This window comes from Zosterops lateralis (assembly GCF_965231275.1).
Source record: "Zosterops lateralis genome assembly, chromosome: 1".
In the NCBI taxonomy this organism is placed as follows: Eukaryota; Metazoa; Chordata; class Aves; order Passeriformes; family Zosteropidae; genus Zosterops; species Zosterops lateralis.
Genome location: NC_139762.1, coordinates 87971594 through 87998060, shown reverse-complemented (window position 1 = coordinate 87998060; position 26467 = coordinate 87971594). Strand labels below are relative to the sequence as shown.

The 26467-nt window shown below is 37.0% G+C and overlaps 1 protein-coding gene across 9 annotated transcripts in view; it reads right to left on the bottom strand.

Annotated features, from left to right (window-relative positions):
• LOC310909938 (poly(rC)-binding protein 3-like) overlaps positions 1-26467 on the bottom strand; it is a 497258-nt gene that overhangs the window by 282778 nt on the left and 188013 nt on the right. For 6 of the 9 annotated variants that reach the window (XM_083862317.1, XM_083862318.1, XM_083862312.1 and 3 more), the window contains exon 3: positions 15249-15305. The exons of the other annotated variants lie outside the window; for them this stretch is intronic. The gene's annotated coding sequence lies outside the window, so the exon portion shown is untranslated. The remainder of the gene's footprint in view (positions 1-15248; positions 15306-26467) is intronic. 9 annotated transcript variants of the gene reach the window in all.

The window sequence follows — 26467 nt, the reverse complement described above, 5'->3', positions numbered from 1 at the left end:
TAGAATGGGTAATTCATATCACCACATAAGCTGTAGCATTATCAGGCATACAAATATGAACATATCTGAAAAATGACAGCCAAAAAAGTACGTGAGCATTGGCGAAACTGCTTGGGAGGCATTTGTCTCCTGTAAGAGTTAGAAGTTGGTATTTTTCAAACTGTTGCAAGCATTTGCATTTTTTGAACTAAAGTTTTAAAAAGACAATTCTTATCGTATCCTTCAGAACTTCTGACTTTAGCTTTCAGGCTTAAATTGACCAAATTAGATCTATTTAATTAGTTATAAGGAAGAAGTTTTCTTTGCAAGGGAGGGTGATGATACACTGGAACAGGTAGCCCAGAGAGGGGTGGTTTCCCTGGAAACCACCATGATCAGACTGGAAGGTGCTCTGTGCACCTTCTGATTTAGTTGAAGATGATTTTGGTCACTGCGGAGGGGTTGGAACTAGATGACCTTTGAAAGTCCTTTCAACCCAAACTATTACATGATTCTAAATTGAAAGCCTCAAATGTCTGGAGAGCGGCACAATTTTGAACTACTGTCCTCACACATCAGTTATCAAACTCAGCTGGGAGTTCCTTCAAAGTATGTTTCAGTTTCCTATCAAAAATATTTTCCAAAGGAAAGAAAAAACATTAACCAACAACTTTTCTCTCTGTCCCTTGACACCTTCCAGGGAGAAATATCCAAACATTTTTTCTCAGACAAGAAATTTTTATGAAACATTACCTTCCAGGCTGCTTTGGTTTGATCAATATTCTACTTGCTTTTCTGTCTTCCACTGCAGTTATTCCACTTGGCATAAGCCACTAAATAATCTCCCAGCCATAAGCTGAATTCTCAGAGAAGAATAACCACTACCATAAATTCTGTGTTTCTTCCCTTTTCCTCTCAAAGCAAAATAATGTTTAGGGTTTTTACCAGTGCAGTGGAACAAAACTGCTGGAGCCACCTCCAACCTACAACTCAAATACCATCCAAGAACTTCCCAATCAGTAAAAACCCACAGGACAAGTCATATGTGGATAGCTAGATAAATTGTTTTCCTTCTGCTGCACCATGCAAAACTTAACTCCAAGTAGACCAAGTCTGATTGGATGAAATACAAGATATAACCAACCCACCATCTTGCACCCCGAAAATGATCAGCTAAAGGAAGAAAGTTAATTTCTGAATAGCATATGTACCTGACAGGAATGCAAGGAAGCAAATCCTAGTCACCAAGAGTAGTTGGGGCAGGTCTTCAGCAAATTCACTAGATATCAGCACCTACAGCAGAGCTCCATGATCTACTGCCTCTCAGTTGCACCATCTTTCACTAGGAGCTGTCAATCCACACCTACACTCTGCTGTAGGGGACCCACACCATGCAAAATTTTATTGTATTTACTGTTCCAATTTCAAATCAGGTCATGCACTGGAAACAACCCTGATTAGTAGGAAATTATTTCAAAACAAAGAATCAGTGATGCCAGATGTGACTTGCTGGCACCATACCCCACTGGGTCCAAGATGGGTGTGGATGCACACAAGAACAGAGAGCCCCTTTGCTACCCCTTCTCTAACATATTGGCAAAAAACAATTGAAGACAGAAGGTGTCCAAACTCAATAATTTTTTCCAACCATTTTGAGATTGAAAACATTTAAAAATTCCACAGTGTAAATTCAAACTCATTGACAATAAACATGCTTTTTTTCATTTAGGCTGTAGTAATAGCTCATGGATCTCCATTCAAGGTATATAATGAAACACAATCCCAGTGAATTAGAAGTACTTTTGCTTTCAAGCCCTGCCACACACATTCAGTCTTTTATTAATACTAAGTGTACTGTAGTTACTAATGAAATAAAATATAATTATATGATACATGCAATTTATTTATCCAAGAGCTCCCAAAACAGAATAAGACTTCTGTTGCCTCATTTTGAAGTTATGAAACCATAATCACGCTTATTTGCTTTGTAGAACTAGAATAAATAAATAAATAAATCCTATTCTCTAATACGGAAAAACCTCTTTAAAAAGCATGTTTTTCTTACAAGGTTGTCTCAGACACAGTATTTCTTCAGTTAAAAATAAACAAGGAAGATAAGCCAGCAAGCGAGTCTCGAACATACACTGCTTCTACCTTGAACACGATCATTTTGCGCTTCTTTTTTTCATTTTAAGAAGGAAAAAGGCATCCTCCAGAGATTGTTCTGCACCCAAGTAAGGGATGCAATTAAAAATCAGTCTTGTAAAACGTTACTGTTTCTCTCATAAAGGATAGCAATCACAGTCCTGTGCAACCTGAATGAGAATGAGCTCCTACTGTACCCCATGCAATTTGACCCTGTTCATCAGAACTGCTGGTCCCTATGTGCTCAAAAGGTAAAACTAGGATAGTGTAGCTGATAATAAAGAAAATCAGCACCTAGACTGGCAGACTAATAAAAGATATTCCCTAAGCCAATAACATATAACTTCTATATGGACATACACTTTCAGTGTACTTCTGATTTTAGTAATTTTTCAGGAAACATATACAGATATTATATTTTAAACAAAACTAGTTCTCTTTGTCTACTAAATCAAACACATGAGCACTGCAAACAGCCCTTAAAATATATATTTATTTTAAAACACTTATACGTGCATGGTACTGGTAGGAAAAAAGTCAGTCAGATGCAATGTCTATTTTTCACTCCTCTGGCTCTGACTACCACTATAAGGAACTGATGCCTAAGGAAAGAGTAAATAAGCGAAGGAATGGCAGCAATATTTCCTCAACAGCCAAGGGACTTCCCAAGTCAAAGTTTGTGTCTATACCTTTGCTCTGATAGTGCTTCAGGGGGCTTTTGCCAAGAATTCATGAAATTCATGAAATGAAATTTACACAGACTGGTTGTGTAAAAGAATGACCAACAGTTCTAAAATTTTTTGACATCTTTCATGTTAAAAAATTGTGTTTGATACCCTGATTCCTTGTGCCATAAGAAACAGAATAAACAGTCTGCATTCTTTTCCACACTGTTAAGGGTTATGTAAACTCTGGGATATTGTTCAGATACGTTTCTTGTAATGTGAAATCTGTCAGTGAACTTCATCTCCTCATAAATGGAAGTTGTGTTGTACTCTTAATTGCTGGCCTTTTTCCTTTTGTAATTTCCATCTTTCTCTTTTGAGAAAGAAATCCAGACCAGCACACAGATTTCAGTATGTGAACACACCATGGATTTTGCAAGTGGATATGCAGCACCATAAGACATTTTCTGTTCATTATTTTTTCTTACTGGTGCTCAATTTTGACTGTTACTTAATTTGAAGAGAAATTTTCAAGAAGCAATATACAGCATTGCTCCAAGACCTACTATCTAAATGTTAATAGCTAATTTCAGTACCATTAATGCAATACTACAATATATTAATGCAATAATGTGTACTCCAGGTTTGTTCCAAATATTATTTTTTAATTATTATTTGAATCTGAAATTTCACCTGTTATTTTTCTGAAAGATCACTCTATAACATTAAGTTTTCGTAGACCTTTTTGCTCACACTGCCCTTAATGATTTGGTCCAATTAACCAAGCTGGCCAGTTCTGTGCAATCCACATCTAAAGTACTCATTTTAATATTTTAACAAATGTAGCAAAAAAAGAATTAAGGTTTGAAGACAAAAAAGAACTAGGGAACTAAACATTTTGATAACACATATATATAAGAATGATTTGTCTTTGACATGCCAGCACATGATTTCTGCCACCCAAACTGTGGAGTAAGAAAACCATACTTTTTTTTAGGATTGCAGTGCTTTTATAACTAAGAAAAACAGGAAAAACTGAGAAAAAAATTTCCAGTGATTTGCTTAAAGTCAAAGAGTACTTAATCCTGTATAAATAGATATGCAGAGGGTAAAATAAAATAACATTTGTAATGCTTATGGAGCTATTAAATCAGCAGACTAGTGTACCTTCCTTTAACTGTAGGATCATATATTAAATACGATATTAAAAGAAACTCCGAGCATTCAATCAATGTGCTTTAGGTTATATGCATAAAGCATATAACATATGCTTTATGTTATAAAGCATAACATATATGCTTTATATGTTAAGAAGCATATTAAAGAATTGACTCTATGCTGCTCTTTTCCTACAAGATACTCTGAAACGCAGCATTTATCTTGTTTCTGCCATGATGGCATTGCACACCTGAGAGAATGTGGTAGTTGATATTAGTACTAAAGTGTGTGGCTATTTTGAGGAGGTGAACCAACTATGCTCCACAAAAGAAAAAAGGAGAAAATCTAATCATAATTCAGAAGTTAAATTTAGAAGCTGTATCACTGTCCGCCCATTTTTCCAGCTCATGTTTCCAAATGAAGTTCTAGATGGCAAAAAGCAACTGAGAAGTTAAGCATGCAGTCCACTTATGCATGAGTTACAACACACAGTAAAATCAGCTGTAAGTGTGAGGAGATTTGGTGGTCTCAGTCTGAATTCAGCTCTAGCGTGACTATGCAACAGAGCTGAAAACATAATTGATGCACACAGTAAAAGACCATCAGCTTGCAGAAAGGGCCTCACTGATTTTGCCATTTGATCTTCCATGAATATTCTAGAGAAAGACCCAAATTAACCTGCCAAGCAAGCATCGGGGAAAGATCAAGCAAAATCACTAGCTGGTATTCCTGGTAAATACAGGAATGACACTGCTGCTCAGATCACAGTGTGTAATTGCACTGGAAAATATGAAAATTCTCAATAATAATGTTTTATTACAGTTAAGTTTAAAAGCCAGAAACAGCACATTTTGGCCAGAGAAAGATGTGGTTGCAGTCCAGATCTGTAAACAGAGCTAAGCACTTCACTGCTATTTTACTCACAACATGAGATTGGCTCATGAATGCTTTTGTTGGAAACAGTCTCAGTGCTTCCAGCTTCCAATACCTTCTGCTGGCCCACATCTCCTACACAGCTGGGAAATTTCATTCTACTTAGCAAAAAGACTACAGCTAATTAAAAGCAATGTAGTTTTTTGGAAAGCAAAGAAAGGAGGGTATTCAACCTCTCCATCACTTCAAAAAAAAAAAAAGGCAGCTCACATTCAGTTCTGCTAACAATTTTGGAGTATACAAAACATCACCGACTGTGAAATGTAGGCTTTAAAAATATTTTCAATGTATTAAAACAATTGACATACTTAAATATTGTGCTTTTATTCTTTCTTTCTTAGAACATTTCTACAGATATTTCAGAACCTTCAAAAGAAAAAAAGCCATGCCACACACTGCAGTATCTCCAGCCTTTGAAGAACATGTAGGAGACAACTTGAGCTAAGAGAAATGCTCCTGCTAAAGACAAGCATACATTTAACTACAGTTGAGATATAATACAACTTTTCTTCAGATAGGCAACTGTTGTTTCCCCTACACTGATCATTCCCAGATATGGGATTTTTGCAAGTGATCTCCTGCAGGTACCCAGGTCAGAAAAAAGGACACATGTTCATACTGATGGCTTTCAGTTCTAGAAGTGAGAAACCTGGGTTAATTTCATTAAGAGGGAGGGAGGGAGGGAGGGAGGAAGGAAGGAGGGAAGGAAGGAAGGAGGGAAGGAAGGAAGGAAGGAAGGAAGGAAGGAAGGAAGGAAGGAAGGAAGGAAGGAAGGAAGGAAGGAAGGAAGGAAGGAAGGAAGGAAGGAAGGGAGTTATGTTCTTCCCCCACTGTATTAGTCTTAGGTGAGGGCTACAAGCAATTAGGCTTGACTTATGCTTCCTGCATCATCTTTACCCAAAGATGTCAGGGATTTAATTAAGGAAATCAAATAACTGCTGTCAACCACTCAATTTTATCAAGCTTTACTTCAAATTTTTTTCTCCTGCAAATCAAATTTATTGGTGCACTCAGTCTCCTCCCAATCCCTACACTGCTTTATTAGCAGTCACCGAAAAAAGAAGTTTCTTCAAGGCTGCTGCTGTGGTCCCACCCAAGTCAATGGGTGACACTATGGGGAAGTTAAAGGACTTAGCTCTTATTCAAATGCTCAGGAAACTGGAGAGGTACATATGAGAAAGACAGTCATTAACACGTAGTCATTCTATGAAGAAAATACTGAAAATATTTCTAATTGCTGACTCACAGATTTGCACTATGAGATCAATGGAGAAAACCACTATATTGCAAGTTCAAGAGAGTGATAAACTGTAAACTCCTGATAATAAGGAAACAGTGATACTGTTCTCATGCATTAACTTTTTATATATTTTTTTACAAAGCTAATCCCAACAATAAAAAATAGTGAGTTCTTGTTTTATAAATAAAGGAAATATTTTCAAAAGGAAGAAGCTCATTAACATACTGATGAAAATCTTAAATATTTCAAGATTCAAAAGAAATACTGAAGTAATTTAAACAATTTTCCACCTTGGAATTTCCACATCTTATTTTCATACAAAAGAAAAAAACAAACAAAAGGCTTCTAGAGTGTTTGAGACTCCACTTATAAAATGGAGAATGCTATAACTAGATTCAGAAAAAATGAATATATATCTGAAAGAATACATTTTGTAAATCAAAAACTGCTCAAGGGTGTTTCTCTTGTGTTGATTTTAACACATTTCATAATAATGAATTAAAATGGTGTCATCAACAATGTGAAAATTGGAAGGGGGAAAAATATCCACCTTGAATGAGGCCTGACTGTGACTTTGCATTCATGTTTATTCTCGAAAGAAAGAAAGAAAGAAAGAAAGAAAGAAAAGGCTACTTTTTTATTTTTATGAGAAAGTACATTTTTGGGAGAATAAAACATCACAGAAGAGTAACGAAACAGAAGAGTAGCAAATGTTTAACCGGGAAATCTCTCAAAAGCTTTTTCAATTTCACACTGCTCCAGGACCCTTTTTATCTGAACATCTTGTCTGTGCATTTTACAAATTTCCAAGCTGTTACAATGCTCCCAGACTGTCAGTGCCCAGCAGAGCCAGGTAGCAGTGGGGCCTCATTGTGCCAGCCAGAGCACAAAACACAACGGCACACGTTTTATCTGCCCCAAATTGCTTCTAATCCAGCAGCTGAGACACGTGGCTGACGGGTGATAGAGCAATCACAGCTGCCAGACAGGCCCTTCTGCAGTGATGTTGTCATGATTTCACACATGGGTTTAAAGTAATATTTATCAATCCCTAATTTATCAATAAACGTTTTATTCTGAAGACAATTAAGCATTTGAAATCTCTCCAGCCACCGACTTTTCAGGAAACCCCACATTACCCAGGCTCCAGGCTTTTCTCTCTCCAGAAGAGCACACACAGAGCCAGCTCTGCAACCCTCTGGAAGCTATCTAGGCAGAGTCCTTTTAGACACAGCTATTTCATTTGGAAAAAGCAGCTGAGGCTTTTTATTCCCTGTGTGGTATTTTCTGCTTCCAAATTGGAAGTGATCATAATTTCATGAGAAGCAGTTTAGAAAGTGAAAAAAATAAAAAGCCAAACAAAATAAAAATCCCAGTTGACTACTTTCCCTATGTAGAAAATAGCAAACTTACTACAGAAGTTGCTTGCTAAATATCTGAATTTACTGTCACACTACTTTTGCCTTATCTTTCCATTTTAAAAATGGTATCAGAATTTTTTGCACATTTGTTCATTTGCAAGATTGGGCTTGACTGATAATCTTCAGTTCGAATGATCTGTGAACAACAGTGTCTGATACACAACTGCTTAACCACAGGCTTGTGATTAAATACCTCTCATCCTATAGGCATAAACTAAAAATGGATTTTAAATGGCACTGGTATAGAAGCAATGCTATTTTAACCGACACCTTTCACTCAAAGAAGGTTTTTGACCCTTCAGAGTTCATTCAGCATTCAGACAAAAAAATGGTACTACCTAGCAAGGAAGAAGTTACCTCTAAAACTGATGTGATTAGAAGGAAACTTCTGCTCTGATGATGGTTGCCCCCTTTCAGAAGATTTTTCTCCAATTACTAATCCTGTGCTTTGGCAGCTGGAGATGGTGATCAGTCAAGTCTCTCTTTAAGCAGTAATAACTTTTAAAATTTTTTTATCATACAAAATCCAGATATATGAATAATTGTCTGCTTCTTAGCACCTGCTTAATTACTACATTCAGGCTATATCTCTTCTACAGGCATTTTTAATTTATCTCTAAGAGGATTTATGAGATGGAGATGCTATTTAAAAAACAGATGATGAGGTCAGTGCAGCCCAAGGTATTTCATTTCAGCTTTTACAATTAACATGCACACTGGAAGTGCTGGAAAGTTCTCTAAAGAGCAATGGATTTGTCAAGTGCTCTGGCTGTCTCCCACATGCATTTTCAAGGGGAGGTAATGGAAGACCAAGTATCAGAAAGCCACAGACAGCTCTAGGAGAGAGTGCTGCAAAAAAAAGCATGCCACAAAGAAGCACCAGAGACAGAATTTATTTATTCATTCCAGTAAGTTACACCAATGAAAAAGATCAGCTTTGCTAAATGGACCTTGTTGAGAATGAAGTGAGCTTCACTCTCTCTTGATAGTTAACTTTCAACCACCACACTTTGGTGGCAGAATTCATTGAACTTGTATCTGTTTTTAAAAGAAATGTGCCTTCAAGCATTACCCTTTGACCAGTCTTATTATTTCTATGTGCCTCAGGAAACACAGAAAGAGCAGTTTAGATGCCGTCTTATTAGAGATAGGGCTGTGTAGGTCGAAGAAGGAAAATACTAGGACATGCTATTAAACCTAAACTCCATGCACTGACCCAGAACCAGGTCATTGCTGTGAGAGCTGGCCCTCTCTGGGAAAACCACTGCTTGCTTGAACTCAAGCTTGGAAAAGGTCTCTAAAGTGAACTGAAAAGATACGGATGTGAACAGATGTACTAATACACATACAAGCTACACTATATAGGATGCATCCCAATGGAAGGACAGCATTATATAACTATTGTTAAGGAAAAAAGCAGCAGTGAAGGGGAAAAGCAGAGAAGGAGGTGAGGAGGGAAGAAAAAGAAATCTGGAAAGTAGAGACCCAGGGGATGAATTAGCAGAGAAGAGTCAGTGGTTTCATTTTCACTTGTCTCCCCAGGCCTTGGTAATGCCTATAGCTCAGCTTACTATATTTAGAAATGGATGTCTTCCTGCAAGTTTATTCAGTGATTTGAACTGGAAAAAAATTCTCTCGTAGGGGGGAAAGAAAGGGAGAGGGCAAAATATCCTCTTGTGCCACAAAGATTGAAATTATATTTCATATTCAACTAAGTCTGCAGTAGAATAAGACACCCAATTTTGAATCAGAACTTGGAGTTAAATACACTTACATAATTTCAGCATTAGTGGTCAGATATGAAAAAGCAGTAATTTATTTTTCCATTTGTTAGCAGCTCCAGTCTCTGAAAGATAACTTGGTTTCCCAGACACAGCTGGCAGGAAAGTCAGATTTTCTGTTTATGAGATACCATTATTTTCCTTTCCACCAGCCATGCCACATATTTACATCAGAAAAAAACAAGCAACTCTTTGAAAATTACCAATAAACCAGAAACTCAAACAAATTTTTAATTCCAGAGGAAAAAACCAATAGAATTTCAGACATAAAATACCATTTTTTCCATTATTTGGCTGGGCCATCTTTATGCCAGGAGAGCAAGAGAAAATTTGCATCAAATTAAGAGTTGCTCTCTGTTACTTGATGCCAATTCAAAGGTAAAGCATGGCTGGAATAGATGACTGCCTATTAAGCCTACAAGGATAATCAGGCGATCCCAACCCGTGGAAAGGCTGGCTGTATTCTGAGGGGGAGAGCAGGGGTTACTAACAGTAAATCTGAGTGGTCTGCTGGAAACTTTCACAGGGAGAGCTCTCAGCAGCAAATGCTGTCCAAAATGGATACAAATATGTTGTCAAGTCGCTGTGACAGATCCATTATTGGTGAGCAGTTTAGCAAAATGAACTCGATCTCAACTGTCTCACAATATAAATGCCACAAGCTCAGAAGGACCTGAGATTCCAGTTCCCCCATCCCTTACTCTGAGGTTTGCAAAAGCGAGTTGGCATTCAAGAGAAGCAGCAGGTCAAGGAAAGCCTTATTCACAAGAACAACCACTCCAGGAAAGACCCTCCTGTTATATGCCAAATCTGCCACACTGTGAAATTACGCATTTTCAAACCCATATGCTCCCACAGTTGCTCTCTTCTTCTCCAGCTGCAGAAAGCAAATTTCAATGCAGTTACAGAAAACAAGTCATATATCCATTTGCATATTCTGATTTCTCAAACTGGACCAAAATATCATAGCACATGAGATTTTTTTTCTACCATGAATTAATGAAAGAGCACAAGAAGGATAATGATAAAGTGGTGGTAGCAACTTGTAAAATGACATTTCCTCATGATGTATACATGGGACATATATGTGTAAATGAATGCTAGAGCTTTTAAAATGTATTCATTTTTCAAAACCAAAATATTCAACACAAAGTTAAGTTTTATGATAACAGTAAAGGCCACATTATAATCTTTGCTCATGTTTACATGATTGTTCAGCAAAAGGCATCTCAGCATATGTTTAAGTCTCATTAAGGTCTCAAGAATGAAAGCTTTTTGTTTCACTGAGCCACGGCATGAGCAACCAGCTAAACTCAAAGCATCTTCAGAATAACCACAGTAGCAAGGCAGCAGAGTGGGAACTGAGAAAAGGTAAGTACACTAGCTCCACCATTCAGGAAGATTTCTCCCGCACTGCGGTGAATTTAGTAGGAAATGAAATCTATAAGATTTGATATTATTTCTTCCCTTTAAATTTACTGCTAGAGTAGACATCAAAGTTTCATAGAGGATGTCTTGCTAATTCAGTATAGCACAAATATTGCTATTTGTGTAGGTCTGAGTGCAGGGAGGCGTGGAAGAGTACATCAGAGAAAGGCCACAGTCAAATATGTCCTCCCAGCCAACATGATGAGAGACAAAAGCACTGTAGATGCCCTCATTGAAGAAAATACAGACAACCCCACTTGTTTATTAAAATTTAACCCTGGCCTGGCTCCAAAATCCATGTTTGATGCCACAAAGTAGGGAGAATAGCAAGGACTCCCTCCTGGCTGATGATCAGCTAGCTTAGTATGTTGTTCCACAGGACGAGACACTGCTGAGAAAACACACAAAAGTTTCAGGCACAAACCCAATCACGCAAGAATCACTTTATATCTTTTTCTCTTTCTTTCTGCTCTCCACTTTTCCTCTTTTCCAATGCTACAGCACAAGAACAATCCCCTACTGGTGAGGCCTTATGTTTTCCAGTTCTGCTCAAGAAGTGGTCTGACATCTGACACCACGGCTCCTTGACCTTAGCTGAGGTCTGATGTGAGTTTCCTGCCATTGCAACCCAGCCAACACTGTGTGGATCATCCATGGGGCAAGGATTCCTCACTTGCATTCCAGAACTGGCCAACACTCCTCATACAAATCATATACTTGCTCACATAGTAGCTTAAAGCCACCTGAGTAATTCAGCAATCATTTCCACTCCCCATCCACCCATACATTTTTTAAAGCACGTGCTTACCACAATACAGCTGTTTAACACCTATGTACTTTGATATTCATGCCAATTCTTGCTCTGGAGGACTTTTGAGATGAAGAAGCACTTTTGCTTTTCTCTAAGTGGCCAAATCCTCACTGGTCATGATTTTTTCATTTGTTTTGTCAGCTTTTATTTTTTTAAAAAAACAAAACCAATTATATTATTGTCATGAACTCTGATTAGCTATCCAATCTAATAGACTTTGAATTTTGCATTTTAGTCTCAAAAGACTGCTTATTATTATTAGTACAATTTGTTGAAAGTAAAGTTTTTCATTGCGTCCATATTAAACGAAAAGAGATATTAACTTACGTAAACATCTGCCCTAAGTTACCATTTTCAAATCATGACCTTAAGAGATTGGAAAAAGAAACAGCCATTAACATAAACTGGGAGATTGCCATGAAACCAAAGGAGAAAGATAAGGAGATATCAAGCAGATTAGCATGAACTAAACCCGAAACAAACAACCCACACATTTAAAAAAAAGAAAGTAATAAACCAGTTTCCAGTCTTCAGGATTTACTGCACATATAATGCCAGGTTGTTATTTTTACTGACATCTTTCTGAGCCTCTGCACGTTACAGTAGCCTCTATTAGAAACAACACTGTCAGAACAGAAATAGCTTCATTCACAGCTCTGTCTCCACTGAAAGTTTATTTTTGATTATTTCAACTCCAAATTCATCTTTGAGGGGAACAGTATACAATGCATGACTGCTGAACAATAAATGTTTTTATCACAGTAATAAAAAATTCTAATAATTAATTTAAAAGCAAAGCAATTTAAAAGGTGAGTTACACTCACAGTGCATGTTCACTGCACAGTTTACCTCTCCTGTTTTTTTGAACTACGTGTGGATGGTGCTCCTTCATTTTCTCCACACACCAGTTACTGGCATTATTCCCTAACAGAGAAACAACTTTTCCCAAATACCTTCAGCAGATTTTATTCTCTTCTGCCATCCTTAGAGGACCTGTCTGAACCTGGTCATTATGACTTCAATTTCATCTCCTTTGTCCTTTTGCTGTGTTCAAGCCATACAACTGATAATTAAAGCAGAGTGAATCAAGATGGGGCGTTGCCATCACAACAAGTAATTAAGCACTAGCATTGAGAAAAACCTAAGGCATTGAACCAAGGGTAATAAAGGATGTTTTTAACCGTATTAGTTCGCTTTCCCAAGCCCATCAGCTTCTCACTGTAGCTCCTCTGCTATAACCTCTGCCACTGAACTCTCACTTTTGGGCTCTCCATTTCCCTCTTAGGTCCATATTTCCAACTTGCTGGAATGTAATTTCCTGAAACAGTTGCCTTTGTCTGCCTCTCTTTTTCAGCAAAGTGCTGTTTCTCTTGCAACAATAAAAGCCTCACTACCCTCCTCACATAATGAGCTATATAGACATCAAATCTACTGGCTGACATCTGTTTTCCTGGTGGATTTTAGGACATTAATTATGCTACTATGAAAAATTTTCAAGGTGTTTATGGCTTGACAACACTGTATGTGTTACAGACTATTTTTCTGTCACTCTGCTTCTGGTTTAAACCTGTGGTACAATCTGTATTCCATTTCCTCAGGATCAGACCTTCCAGACCATTGAATACTTGCTCCTATCACAGTAAGGGAAAAAATTTATCTTCTTAGATTTTTCCTCTTTTAAGGAACTATCTATGTATGAAATGTCTTGATCTTTTATGCTACATAACAGATACTCATACACACAACAAACACTAGGAAGAAAACCCCTGTTGAAAAGGTGAGCTCATGGAGTTCTCTGATATGAATCCTTCCCTTTCTTCAAGGAGGGAGAGATCCACATATTTCTACAGCATCATTTTTCCTTCTGCTTCCCACAAGCAAGAATGGATTTATCCAATCCATTATAAAAGGCAGCATAGCAATGGAAAAATATATCCATTTGATTCAGTGTTCTCTATCCCATTTACATACACGTGTGTAACACTGATTTTTCTCAAGCACTCCTGCAGTGTGAGTGCACCTCTCATTTGAGGCATTCACGCTCAGACTCCATTAAGTGCTTGCCTGTATAATAAATTGCAAAGTATTACATGCACACAAATGAAACTTAATTTCATCTAGGAAAAGAAAAATTTCTGAGCTGTAAATCACAATGTACCGACATTTTAGAAGCTGCTCCATCCATGCATGATATACGTCTGGGTGGCAAACTGTTGTGGCACAAAAAATATTGTCATATGTTCTACCTTCCCTGGCATTTAATTTACTGCCACTTCATCATCCCAGTGTTAGTCTGGTGCTAGAAGTTTGCCTTTGATGGTCTGTATCAATATGAATGAAAAATACAAGTTAAACCCCCCAAACACATTAGAAACCTTGAATTAAGTGATGAAAGTAAAACAGGCTGGAAGAAGTGAAACTCTCCCACACAACTTCATAAAAAGAGAACTATGAAGTATGAACATTGAAGTGTCAGAAATTTATCGTTATGTTCAGACTAGTAGAGAACGCATGGACATTTTTTTCCCACCTTCATTTTTAAATCCTAACCATCAAAAAGTTAATGTAAACAAAAACATGTATTGTAAATAGGACTCAAAATCCTACCAAGAATATATATGTATATCTATCTATCTATATCTTGCCTAGATTACTTCAGAAAAATTACCCGGCAACTTGAAAAATTACATCATTAAGCAGTTTCCTAAACTGGTTTTTAGAGATGGCAAACTAATAGCTATTTATAAATTCCTTTTTTTTTTTTTTAAATACCTAGAAATTTCTATTGCAACTTTAATTTGCAATTCCAACTTCTTCAGCTCAACTCTCTAAAAGTAAACACACTTTTCTACAATGCATCTGTTTGACTGACACCAACAAAGCAGGACACCATTTGCCTAACTTCTTCTGGTTGCCAAAACCCTTCCAGGAATCTCTTCCATGGTGGATGTCCCCACGAAAAGGTGTTTCTAGAGCCTTATGCAAACTTAACTCAAATCCTTTTACATTTTCTTTGCTATTTCTCAAGCACTGGAGCAGCCTCACATACTTTGGGGTAAGCAAAACTCCTGCTTGGTCACACTGCTGTTTCATTAGACCAAACAGATCTGTAGATACATGCCCTAAGTATTAAACAATTACCATGAATAATAAAATTCAGCCAACAGCACAATATAAAAGTCTACCTTTACTTTAGTCTCACTTTTATGTACTACTGACAAGCATGAGGCCCCTTTTTAAGCACTGCACCTTGATAAAACACCGAAAGAGAAAACAGTGCCTTTAAGTAATTTAGTGCCTTTGACCATTACTACACCCAAACACTTGTCTATTAATGTAATGGGCAAATCCTTTTTTACAATAGAATAGCTTAGGATCTTATTTCAGGAAACAAGGCTTATTGAAGTTACTTTTTTTTTTTTTTTTTTTTTTTTTTTTTTTTTTTTTTTTTTGTTAAATAGCTCCTGATGAATGTTGTTTCTAAATCAAATAGTCATTTATAAAAATTTAAACCTTGTTTTTGAAGTCTCATTTGGGAGAAATGGAAAGAGAGGCAAATTTTCATTTCACTGCTACTGGTAAAAATTCAAAATAAGAAAGTTAATAAATTGCACTTACACTGGCATAATCAAGATCAATATTTATCATGAGGTAACAACGTAATAAGATACGTCAAATTCAACTTACCTATCACATCAGATGTCCATGAGCCACAGTTCCACCTCAATCCAAAGAAAACTTGACCTGTTGAATATGAAGCAACATATTTGCATTCATGATAAAGTCTTGCCCTCTTTAGAACAGGCTAACAAACCATGGATTTCTGTTAGGAAGGATGAAAAGAAGTTTGGCACCCCCGGCAACTTAGGATCCCAAAACTTTCTTTTAGCTTTCTGTTCAAATATGAACAGATAACTTTGATTTCCCAATCAGTGACCATTTTAATATTTATACAGTGCTCATTAGGGTCCAGCATTTGGCTCTAAGAAGTATCTCAGAAAGATGTACAAAAATCCCTAGAGGTTACTGATTGTCAAAAATTGGTATGCACCAATTCTTATGAAGCCCTTTGAATAAATCTGCAGAGATCAGAAAACAAGGCATGTTTTTCTTCCTTTACTTCCGCTTTTCATCTTTGCTCCATTCTACGTATTTTTGTCTCTCAGAGAAAAGTCAAAAGACAGGGATGGAAAAGGGAAATGGAAAGAGACAGTAAGGAGTGTCAGAGAGACGAGGGGACTGTTTTCTGCCAACAGTACCATTATATCCGTTGCATTTTTATAAAATCAGCTCTTTAAAAATCATAGCTGCCAAGTATTTAGACCTCATATATTCCCTCAACCTGAGATCTTGAAGAATTTTGCTGAAATTTCTTGAGTTGTAAAGTAAGAAAAACAAGACTCCCTGTCAGCCCACATTTGCTAGAAAGCCAGCAGAAATTAGAGGTGTCCAACACTCATAAATGTATATAGAACATATTTATAATGCTAGTATTCTTGAAAAGACAACAGCTTCAACTCTCTACTAGCATTACTAATATCATACTGAATGTGAGCTTGAAACGATACAACACACAATCTCCATCTTTTGGTGCACAGAACTTTAAGTGTGTTATATTAACTGCCTCTCAAGCAAAGCACGAAACATGAATCCACCACTGATGACCTATATTTTTTCTCTGACTCCACTTAAGCAGCACAAGCAATCTTGTTTCAGAGTAAGCTACGAAAAAATACAAGTCGGGATCATTTAACCTATGACACCTGATACTATTTTTTTTTACTCAATATCTATTAACGTTGGCCTTCCTGTTTTTCTGTTGGTCATACTGACGCAGGAAACTCGGCTGAATCAGAATGAGATCAGTAAGCAAAGGCTCAATCCCATTTCTACTCAATTGAGTGGCAGAACTTCCATTAACTTGATAGGGAGTTATAGCAGTGCCTGAATGGCAAAAGATATCCTCCAGGCCCCCTTTCTTGCCTTCGGATAGAATGATATCTATCAGTATTTTAGGATATAAGAGGCAGAAAAAAAAAATTTAAAATGTAGGTGTTTGGGAGAGTTGAGACAGGGGATTATTTCCATGGTTGGTTTGTTTGTTTTGTGGTGAACTATGTTTGCACATAGCTAAGTGCAAACAAGAAAGTAAAATCTAATACTGTTACATGCTGCAAGGTTCAAACCAGCAGTCTGGCTTTATAATGCATCAGGAAATTTCCTCAGGAATAATTGTCACAGCATACTTGCATGGTATGAAGAGGAAAGAGATGCAGACCAGGAACTTTCTGCTACTACCTGCAAGCAAATTGCTTTGTCACACATGTACACCTTCATGCAAGAGAAGAGTTACACCTTCCTTTGTGCTGGTTTGCAGCACTCATTTGCTATTAGAACAGTTTTCCTAGGGAACATTTCAATAATTAAAAGAGATGAGCTTTAAGCCAGCTGGACAGTACTCTGCAGTTCAGATTAAATGTATCCACTGCTTTCAAATGAACAACCCAAAGCTGATTCTTCACCCCTACCTCTCTGAATTCACTTTGCTTTACATTTCCCGTGCCTTGAATATATTTGGAGCAATATTTCCATTAGATCCTCAGAAGCAGTCAAACCTCTGTTCTTGAAATTATTAAGAATAAGAAATGAAACCAGCTCCTTTAGTCCCCTGCTGATCTCAGAAGGGTCTCTCTCTACATTTCCCTGAAGGTGCACAAGTCCTGTTTGGCTTTAGAAGGTGGTCCAGGCACTTAAGCAGGCTCTGCCATGGGAAGAGCCATGACTAAGAAGAGCTTCTCTCTATGAGGAATATGAAAATATTTTAAAGGTGAATGGCAGGATAAACACTGGCATATCTATCTCATCTTTATAATATATTTGCTAAAGTCTGAAGGATTTTTTTTAAGGCTTTAAGATCCATAATTCCTTTGAGAATATTACTCTTTATGTTTTAAATCAATAGTGGGTTTCTCTTTATTTGCATTTTTGTTTAGAGGAAGGTTTATGAATCAGAGTCAGTGTAATGGAAATATATTAGCAACGTATTTAATCATCGATATGTATTTTTATCTAGATTTAAATAATTGGCTTGAAATTAGCTTGAAATTTCATCAGGTTTAATACACAACATTTTTCTTCGTTCAATTTCAAACACATTTCCTTATATACAGAACTGAAAGTATTTTTTTCTTACATGAAGATGGAGTTCATGACTCAATCTTCTCTTTGCTTCCTTCTTTCAAAAGACCATCACCTTTCAGTGCACAACACACAGTTATGCAATACTAATGTCAGAAAAGATCTGTGAGTGAATCCTACTAGTTGTGCTCTTTGCTGTTTGTCTGCAATATGGCTGTTCACAATAGGGAATATTTTATCTTTGGACTAACCCATCAGAGGAGGAAATGTACTATATGAAAGCTGATACAAATACAATTGGAAAAACGTGCAAGTCACACAAACCAATATCCGATTTCTTAAAAGAGTTAAAGTTTCAAAAAACTGTAATTTTCTCAGTGAGCAAACTATTTGGCATGGAGTATAAATCTGTTTTCCTCTTAAGGTTGTTTTACATTTACCGTATATATGTTGTTATGTATTGTTTAATTCTCCCTCAAATAACAATTTAAGGGCCCTCAGCTCTAAGTTATTACTCCCTAATGTCTGAAGCAAGATATCAATTTATTGTTTCAAGTACAGGAAACAGCATCAGCTCAGATATCCCAGTGCCTCTAAAGACAAAGGCTTGTTTAGCTACTGCTCCTTCCTTGTGCAGAGCTTCTCAATGATCCAGTCATGATGGGATAAGCAGAGCAAAACTGCATGTTCCGAAGAAAAATTTGCTCACCTTCATGGGAAAGACACACAGACAGCAAAAGTCATGCAAGACAAAACCAATGTGGAATCCCTGTGGTGGAGACTGCCATGTCTGTGGCTCCCAAGGAACCAGGCACCTTGAGGAGATGCTGCTAACATGGATTTTCAGAGAAATCCCATGATGCTGCTTCTTTTTTATGCCATCCATAGGGTGATAAAACCCCATGATGCAGGAATTCCCGTTTCATAGCTGTGGTGCATCAGAGGAAAGAGTGCCTCAAAGCCAAAACATATGTGGAAAAATGAGCTCTTGATTTGGGACCTAAATTCAATATTTCACAAATCATAGAAGCTTGCACGCTATACTATAGTGATTAACCAAGATAGATTTTCACATTGCACTCTTTTTTAGCCATGAAATTCTGTAAAGCACTAGATAAGGATTGCTTCTTTCAGCCAGAACACCAGGAGACCACTGGTGACTTATCTGAGAGGACTGTAGATTAAAACAAAAAAGGCAGTGTTGATTAACATAACTCAGTATTTTCTTTTAAAAAGAGTTTAATGGAACTGAGAAACTGAAAGTTTGGGGACATGAGTGCACTGCTTGTGGACTCAGAAGATACAGAATTAACATGAGCAGGTAAAGCTCTCTTGTCAGCTAAGGTTAATTATCGATGGACTTCTGAAAAAAAATGGAAAACTAAAGCCAAAACTCAACCCACAAATGAAGTCAACTACCCAAACTGAAGAGATGACCTAGTTAGATTGAGTAGATTTGCATAAAGAACAGGGGGGAAAAGCAAAAACCTTTCTATCAAACCATTGTCATAATGTTGTGAGACCATTTTACAATGGAGGCAGTGAAGACTGCTCTATGCTCCTAAGAGAATGCATATTTTTTTTTTTTTTTTTTTTTTTTTTTTTTTTTTTAATATACATCAAACAAAATTAGTCTTACAAAGAAACACTGAATCTCATGGCTGGCATTTTGGAATGCTTTATCTCTAAACTTTAAAAATGGTGCCACAAGAAGTTGAACCTTGTTAATTCACTAATGTGATCCTGAGAAACATTGCAAGTTAACACATTTAAATAAATGATCAAACAAGTCAGAACTGGGGGAAGGAAAAGGCTCTGAAACACAGCTCTACGTTACAGTTAAAAAAGGCTAAAACTAAGATACAGCTGCTAAAGACAACAGCACAACGCTTTACATGCATTCAAAATATCTATCTACAATAACTGACACTTGAATAATTAACATTTTCCAGTATCATAAGTGAATTGAAGTAAAGTACAATTATCGTGCAGACACATTTCTGACCCAGCAATGTGAAAGCCAGCGATGCAAAATGCAGTAACTTACTAAAAGGCTGACAGCCACAAGCTGCTGAGGTCAGGTGCTGCATTCTGGAAATAGTGATGCAGCACCTGTATCATGGCAGGGCATTTGTGCAATCAGAGGCATGACAAAACTCACAGGAGCCTTGCATCTGTCAGGCTCCCATGGATCAGCTACCTATGGAACGGAAATGAAACACACTGCATGTCAGGGATAGCATTAAAGTGAAGCACTTAAAAATTCATGTGTGAAATGATAACAAATGTAAAAGTGTCTTTAGCATATGTGGGCCAGATACTTGGTAGTGCCAAGCGGTGCTCTCACAGGGCCTGTATTCAGAGAGGAGGTCTGCAGGCTCTCCTTTCAAGAACATCTTAATTTTTATATAGTTTTTTTATAAAGTTTTATACAGTTAACAACTATGTTTAAAAATCAGAGAGAGTTCTAGACACTAAAAACCTGAGAAAAATATTTAAACACCTAAATTTCAGCTAATATACAGATAAATATCTAAATACAACTTTATGTTACAAACTTCTGCCATCTATTAAAAGATTGAGTCAGACCAGACCAACATATGTGTTGTAGATCTTCTCATGGTACGATGTTCTTAGTTCCTGTGGCTTTTCTTTATTCCTAAAATTCTTGTAACTTATTTTTTAAAATAAAAACTTATTTTATATCAGGTAATAAAACTATATTCCTTGGGATAGGAGCAACAAAATCTTTTTGCTTCCTAATTTTCCTGCCCATAAACTCATTCATCATTTCAGAAGTACAAACTATAAAAGGGCTAAAGTAAGACCAAAATATGGATGACTTTAAGAGATCTTTGTTACCTTTTTAAACACTTTACCATCTGTAGTGTCCCTGCTCATCATATTTCAAAATCTAAGATCACAGCTGTATGTATGTGTGGGCTCTTTAGCCTTCCAAACCAGACAGGCAAATAAACTCTCAGAAACAATGCCTCAAATAAAGGCAAAGGGCTCATGATTGTCATATCTGCTGAAAAACCTCATTCACAATCACTGAGTAAATCCATTATAAACGTTGACAGCTTTAGATCTATGCATTACGTTTTGGGGAATAAATGCCACCACACAGTTAGCCTTTATAGAGCAAAGCTTGGTTTTCTATATAAATCTGCGTTTAATGAGCCTTGAAAGAGATGATTGCTAAATAACAGCCTGCTGCATTCAAGCTCAACTGCCTCCAATTATATTGTTTATAATTATATAATTGTACAATATAATGTGTGTCCAACAACCCCTGAGTTTTATTACTGCACAACACTATGACACCAGCGTAAATCACCTTTTCACTTTCACAGTCAGCCTCTTTCACTTTGCTTAGTCAGCCAACACAAATGCACAGAGAACTGCACTTTTGACTGCTGAATGCATCAAACCAGCTTACCAGCCTCAGCAGAAATAAGAAAGTAATAGAAGTGGTCAGCTCACAAAGATGAAAGGGGAAAGAAAGGTACTGTCTATACAAGGAAGCAAGGGAGAAACAAAAAGGAAAAAAAAATAAATAGTTTAAAACTCTATATCCTGTTTGTGAATTTTGCTTCTTGGGGTGTTTCTTGTTGGCAGATGCCCCCAAATATTGTGCCTATCCAAAATACTCATGAGAACAAGTGCAAAGCAGTTAACGTCAGCAGTTAATGTTCTTTGTATTATTCTCACTCCTATCTGGATACTGCAGCATTATCCATATGCCACTAAAATTAGCAAAAATCTTATTAGCAAACACACCATTATGCTGTTAAACACCTACACAAACCTCTCATTTTTCTCTACCTTCAAAGAACAAAATTTCTGCTCTTTCTTCCATCATTTGAAAACTAACCCAACTTCCAATCAGCAATTAATATACACCAGTATTCAGCGTGTAATTATAACTCCTGCTACAAAAATTTAAACCCCGGTCATTCATAAAACTCCATTTTGACTTAATAGAGATGCCATTTCTTTGTTTTGATAAGATTTTTGTTTTCTTTGTTACACACATCTTCCAAAGTAATAAAATTCTTGGTTTTAAGTGTGGCTCATAGTCCTCTTTCTCCTTCCTCTCTCCAAGCACACTCTCCACACAGGAATTTCTTTTTTTCTCTTTAGTCCATGATATAAGTTCTTACATCCACACCACCTGACCTTTTAATCAGTGAAGCTCCAATACCGCAACCCCCTGCCAGAAGGGCTCCTCCCATCAGCACACAACCACCTGCTACACTCCACCCTCTCTTCTCTTTGCTCTTGGCTGCCTGTAAAGCAGCCTGTGAACTGGCCTGTGCTGACTTTTAAAGCTTGCAGCATAGTTTAGCTCTGAATCAATACACTGAATTTTGACAATATGAAACTTTGATCTTTTTAACATTTGAGTCATTTTGCGGCTAGTAGTCGAGTCTTTAAAAGGGGACTTCAAGTGTAGGGCTTCACATCTTCTAAACTATTGCTGTCTGTCCTCCTCTCTCATCAGCATTTTCACACCTTTAAAATTACTGCACTTGCAGGCACCTGTACAGCAAGATGCCTCTCCCTGTGCCTGATGATTCAAATCACTGCCTTCTGAAATCCACTGCTGTTGTTATTCTAACAACTCAGACAATTTACTAAATTGGGGGAAGCTGGTTTAAAACTAGGGTTAATTTTTTCCACATTACCAATAAAATTACTGCAAACCCCTTTTCAGGTCCATTAGCTTCAATATTGCTCATCAGTTCCTAAACAGTCCCTTAACTAGAGTCAATGACTATAGAAAAGCAAGGGATCTGAACTTCTCTTCAGTTTAGATGCTGTTTGGGAACTGTAGACTAAATTAAAAATCAGCATGGAATTATAATTATGTAGTTATATGAAAATAATAACTGCATCACTTTCTTTGATCTTGAGGAAATGTTTCACCATTTTTTATCAAACAACCCACTTTCATAGGCCATTTCTTATAAAGATTCCTCAAACTGATTTTAATACAAATGTTTGTATTGTGTTGAATAGAAAAGTATCAGGTAGCATAAAATGTGATCACTGTCTCAGAGTTTTGTAAGACTGGTTGTCACAGCAAGAAATCCCACATAAATGACAGACACACCAATATTAACTTGCACTTAGATTTAGCACATCATTTCCTATACCCAAGCAAACTAGTTAAACAGAATCCAAGCAGAAGCCAAGTAAGGGAAACATCCAAGGGCAGAAGGGGAAAAGTGCTGTGAAGACCCAGCCCCACACAGTGTCCCCAGCCACTGGTCCTCTTGGCCACTAAAACCACCTGAAGCTGGCAATGAGGCCACAGGGAAGAACAATGTGCTGTCACCAGAGGACATACCACCACTTCTTTTTCCAGCACAGAGACCTCCACAGCTTCCAGATCCCCAAAACTACTCAAATATGTTGACCCAATTTCCAACTGCTGTGCTTCCCTAGCTAAAATAACTGGCAGAGTTTCTCACTGTGTCTGCCCCAAGTGCTCAGCCTCTTAGGTGAGCATCTGCACCTTGCCTTGAAAACTAGTGCTCATTACAGCAACAGCAATGATAATGCTGATGGAAGAGACGCTGCTAAAACCTGAGAATGTAAATATACCTTAAATTGCTGAAGCTGTTAAATAAAATAGGATATTTCTAAATTTCAAGGTACTTTCATTTGCCATTTTGTTTCCGAGTCTCTGGGATTTACTCTTCTACATTTACAAGCTTTCCTCTGCAAAAATAATGGCTGCATGTTTTGGTTTCTTCAAGCAAGTAGCAAGGTTTCAAGGCTTATCCTCGTCCTTTTTTGATTTTGCTGCAGTGGGAGGAAGGATGAGTCTTGTATGATCTGCACTAAGGACAAATGACTATTCTGATTGTGGAACTTTGAGGATGTCACCTGGGAGTAGCTCCATAAGACCCCACTGTTCATAAGCAATACATGAAATGATGATCCCTCATGTGTCTCAGTATTTTAAATAAACAAGCATCTGAACTCTTTTCACCTGTTTGTTTTCAAGCAGAAAATTAGGTCCCAGCAAAAGGGAGAGGAAGCACTTGGTAGGAGACAGAAAGGTAGGGCAGAAGCAAATTTAAAACTGGCAGGGGAGGCAGAACAAAGCATGTAAAAATTTGTTACCAGCTGAGGAAAAAATAGATATGGGGAAAAAACCAAACCAAAGCAGGTTATATCTTAAATTTTTGATCAGTTTTCTTTCACACAGATAAACATAACCTTTAAAAGGCTTTTTCAGTAGATCTACCTGCACTTACTTCTGCAAATTCAGAACTGTCATAGTGATTTGGGTTTTGTCCATGTTCTTCAAAGATTGTTTTCCTGACTGCTAGACAAGGACTCCTCTGACTCCAGAAATTACTGAATTGATGTTATTTTGAATTTTCAGAATATCCATGTAATACAGGAAATTGTCTACTGTAGAAGAACTGCTTCAGAAGATAAATCTTCCTATTTTTTTAAAAAATAATGTTAATTTTTTTTACAACCCCCTTTGGAGAAGTGGCATCATTTGCTGAAGTGGTCCTGGCTAAAAAAGAAATAAAAAATGTTTGTAAGCAAGAATGTTTAAATAAGAGTGTATACTTCAAACATAAAAAATAAAAGAGAATAAAAAGCAGACAAGTACGTCAAATTTAAGAGAAAGAGTGTCTTGTCCATTGATAAAGGACATTTTCTACCACTCAGAGGTATAAATTGACAGCAGATAAGAAAGCAGCTGAAAAGAATATGCATTAGATATTAGAATTTTTGCTGATAAATAGATATCCTGCTACTCTGTAGATGATAGACGCAGCAAACACTTCAAATGGATATCATCTTACTACACATACATTTGTGATCTGCCACTTCCATAGGCACTGCTAACAGATGCAGCAATTTTCTGGTTACCAAGCAGGTTGGCTTTTCCAGTTACCTCAGGAAAAAAAAAAATCTTCCTTTTCAATCTGCAAAAGTCCAGGAAAATGTATGTTTAGCATGCCAAACTGGATGCACTTTACATCCTGAATTTGCAAAAGCTTAAAAGAAGTCTGAGCAATAAAGCCTTCTGTAATTTATTATTTTTCCTAGGATATGGGGGATAAAATGCACAATTGAAAGACTTCACACAGTTAATGTACCCAGGAACTGTATTGCTGACAAAGAGCTGCTGGTTACTTTGACTTCCATCTCAAACAATCTTTGAAAAAGTGTTCACCTATTACCAAACTATATACATTAGCTTCCTGCACAAAGTTGAAGTATTACAAGAGGGTAAAATATTCTGGCTTTAACAGCTTTATCACAAAATCTATCTCCATTTAAGAAAAAAAAAAATTATGTTAGTGCCTGTGACTTTAAGTTTCTTCCCCTTTCCTTGAACAGTCTTGTACGAAAAATTTGCACAATAGGTTGTTTTAATTTATTGAGTTTTACACGAAAAGATTTCAAGCACATTTTTCCACCTCTAACGTTCAAGTAATCCAGAACAACTGAAGGGAAAATGTGTTCTCTTTTATTCCCCTATTTGGTGGATATATATTGATTGAAACAGAAGTGAAAGTAGAAATCTTTATTTATGGGTTCATCAAACATGGTATGTTTTAATCTGATTCAGAAAAGAGCCTGTAGATGCGACAATGTACTTAAATGCATAACAGCATTGGTTAAAAAAAAAAGAAAGAAAAAAGAAAAAGTAAAATCAATGAGGTTCATTTTAACAGAACACGCTAAAACATTTCCTAAAAGAGATTGAAATTAATAAAGAAAATTTAAAGTTAGGAGTTCTCCCATCAATATTAGATTCTGTTCTGTATTGAGGTTCATGTCCTTGCTGACAGGTATAAATACATTACTGCAAGAAACCAATATACATCCCTTGATCAAACACTAAAATTCCACATCAGGAATGTAAATTTCATATCCTCTTTATAAAATAATTTTACATCTGCTGAAAATAACCTTCTCTCCATCCTTTCTCCCCACAATCCTTTCTTTCCTTGAAAAAATAGTTTCATTACCCAGTGAAAATTTTATTAGCATATTTTTTTAAGGCTATAGGGTATCAGCAGTCATTCATGATATCACAGCTATAATACCTAGTTCATCCATTGGTCATACCCGTTTTGACTGAGCATGTCAGACAGGAATAGATTCAAATATTTTAGAACTTGAAAGTGAACTGCTTTTCCATCTCACATGTAAAACACATGGCTGATTCCAAAGCATGAATTTGTGGGCATTACATTGATCTCAGGATCAGTTGGCTTTCCACACGGGATTCATCTGCAAGAAGTCTCAAAGCTTACCAGCAGTGGCATTCTAGGATCTCCATTTTCCACAGTGGCGTATTTCACTTCTGTTACCTAATAGAAGAAGACTCTCTCCTGTCTCTGAAGCACTAAGAAGGGCTTTTCTTTGGCCATGCTTTCTGAGCCCTCTGCTTGTGCCATGAGCAAGGAGGATTGCTTCAAAGGGCAATGACTGCTTGTAGGAGATTATAAGACTAATTTCAAGCTTAACTATGCAATCAGATCTTGCATCATCTGGCAGCTATTCAAGAGACCAAAATTCCAATGGCCATATGTCTGGAGCCTCTGCCCAAAAGGATCTTCAGCTTTTTGGAGGAAGTGTTTGTTTTTGCAGGAACTGAGATCTACCACTGAATGCTTCTCTCTCCCATCACGTTATTTATTCACCTCTAAAAGCAATTTATTGGCTCAGTGGGAGAACAGATAACTCCCTATCTTGCAGAAAGGAGAGAAGACAACCTA